The sequence below is a fragment of the Ipomoea triloba genome, chromosome 7, assembly GCF_003576645.1.
Source record: "Ipomoea triloba cultivar NCNSP0323 chromosome 7, ASM357664v1".
In the NCBI taxonomy this organism is placed as follows: Eukaryota; Viridiplantae; Streptophyta; class Magnoliopsida; order Solanales; family Convolvulaceae; genus Ipomoea; species Ipomoea triloba.
Genome location: NC_044922.1, coordinates 16,034,932 through 16,037,849, shown reverse-complemented (window position 1 = coordinate 16,037,849; position 2,918 = coordinate 16,034,932).

Genomic DNA, 2,918 nt, shown 5'->3' with positions numbered 1-2,918 from the left:
CACCTCATCGTTTTTGTAAATTACATTTGATTTGTTGATCTAGACACGTGAACGGCTGCAAAGCGTTCTCAGTTCTTTCATGGCGATAGTTCGCACCTGAGCGCTCCCCATATATATATATATATATATATATATATATATATATATATATATATATATATATATATATATATATCATCTTGTTTAACATAAATCGAGCTCAATCATAGTAAACTCCAACCATGTCAAAGTGGTTGCCCTAAAAGAGAAAATAAGAACAACTCCAAACTATATTAAGATAAACATCACTTTCACTAATGTCAAAGTTGAAATTTGCATCATAGCATTAAAGTTTAAATCCATTTTCAACGCCTCTGACTATCATATCATGTACGGACAGTAATAAATTTCAAACCCTTTCAGGGTCAGCAATTTTACTGTTACATTATTTTTTTTTATTTTTACTCTTTCAAAAAAAAAATTACCAAGTAAGACCACTACAAATATTTTATAATAATTCTTATTTTACTATTTAATATTGACTGGAATATATTATAGTAATTATTTTTGTCAATGTGAAATAATTGAACTTCCCTGCCATTGCTTCTATTCAATGATCTAATTAACGACAGCTAATTCATATAATGATATATATATTCTAAATATTATATTATCAACTTTGGATCATAGAGCAACTTGCAAGGTGATGAAGTGGATGGCATGGTTGACATTTGCTAGTATGCATAATTCAACTACTTATATTTCAATCAACCCAAGAACATATTGCGATTAACAAATTTTAATTTCCATTGAATTAATCAAGAGTAACAATTAAGGCTATGTTTGGCAAACCTAGCTGAAAAGGTTGCTGAAAGCTAAAAAGTAGTTGAAACTGAAAAGCTATAAGCTCGAAGCTGAAATCTGAAGAGTTGTTAAACTAGCTGTTATGCTTAAAAGTGTTTTGTAAAATTAGTGTGTTGATAAGTTGATAAATGTAAAAAGACTAAAAAGTACATCTTCATGCAATTTAAATAGTTTTAACTTTAAATAGGTTTGTTTATATATTAAAATATAAAATAATGAAATCAATATATTTTAATAAAATATAAAGTAAGAACATATATTTGAAAATATATAAAGTAAAACAAAATGTTTATAATTCATAAGATTAGTTCATACAAAATTTAATGTTCAAACACAAATGTCAATATGAAATTACAACCAAACATATGGAAGAGAAAAAGGTCAAAAGGGTTTTAATTGGGAGAGGTAAAGGATGTCATTTATTTAAAATAAAAAGGATAAAAATGGAAAAAAAAAAGTTAAAAAGCTACTAGCTTATTTTTGAAAAACTAGTTGATTAAAATAAGCTATAAGCTCCTAAATAAACTCTGTCAAACACAGCCTAAATGTCCCAAAAGGATGCATGAGTGTGTATAGTATAATTCTCGTGTCAAAAGATCACGAGTTCGTTTCTTGCTAACGCTCTTTCGATTCTGAGTTAGGTTTACCCAGTGCACAACATTTCTGATTTATACTCTATATTGAGAAATTAAAATAACGTACTCCTACAAAATTACTCTTAATGAGACTCAAGCTAACAAATTTTAGTTAAGTGATATATGCTTTTAATTTGACTTTTATGTTAAGATGTAATATGTTTGATCGATCCGAACTCTTCTTATATACTCTGTATATATTAAGTTCATATAATATAATGGAATAAGGGTCAAATAGGCCACCGAACTGCACACGAAATTGCAATTAGACCATCGAACTCAAAAATAATGCAATTGGGTTCCTGAACTACACAAATTCATGCAAATTAACCAAAGTGACTTGTTTGACTTGATCTTCTGGTTACCAATTTTAAAAATAATATTTTAAAATAATTTTAAATAAAATAATTAATTAAATTTTTTTTTAAAAGGAAGATCCTGCGGCAGTTCCTTTTTTTTTTTCTTAAATTTAATTTTAATTAATTATTTTATTTAAAATTGTTTTAAAATATTATTTTTAAAGTTGGTAACCGGAAGATCAAGTCAACAAGTCACTTTGGATTAATTTGCATGAATTTGTGTAGTTTAGGGACCCAATTGCATTATTTTTTAGTTCGATGGCCTAATTGTAGTTTCGTATGTAGTTCGGTGGCCTATTTGACCCTTATTCCTAATATAATTGATAGTTAGATTGACAAATCCAAATAAATAAATGAAAAAAGTGTGATTTTGACTTTTCAATTTTTAGTGTTTAGTCATTTTAGTTTTGAACTATCACAAGTGAAAAAATATCACCCTTAATTATTTCAAATATTTTGACCTGTTGGCTAATGATTTGAAAAAACTCCGTTATGGCTAAGAAAGCATATATGTCACATACTAAAATAATATAGTGTTTCTTGAAATTGCGAAAACATACATGTTTTTTCCATCATAACGAAGTTCCTTCAAATTGTTAACAAAAAGGCCAAATTATGACAACAACTGAAATTGAAATATGACATTTGCTCACTTGAGATAGTTAGGAGATAAACTGAGTAAATACAGTAAAAATTAAATCTCACATGTTTGTCAACAAATGGAGGGACATATCACATATGATGAGTGCAAATGAAGCAAAAGAAAACCTAAAATTGCAGGGTGTAGTAAATGAAGCAAAAGAGAGAAATTAAGAGGTTGTCTGATATGATATGATGTCCATTTCATATCATATCCCCCTCAACTTTAAATAAAACAAAGTACACTTCCTTTAAAAAGAGATTGGGATTCATCCAATTGTTTTGTGGCTCGATAAGGTTTGGTTTGTCATGCTCACAATCACAAAATTATGACACAGAGAATCCCCATTGGGAACCAGACAAAACTAGAACCAGATCAGATAGTTCAAAATTACATGATCAAAGATGTGATGTCAGTGCTCAGTTTACCCCCCCCCCCCCC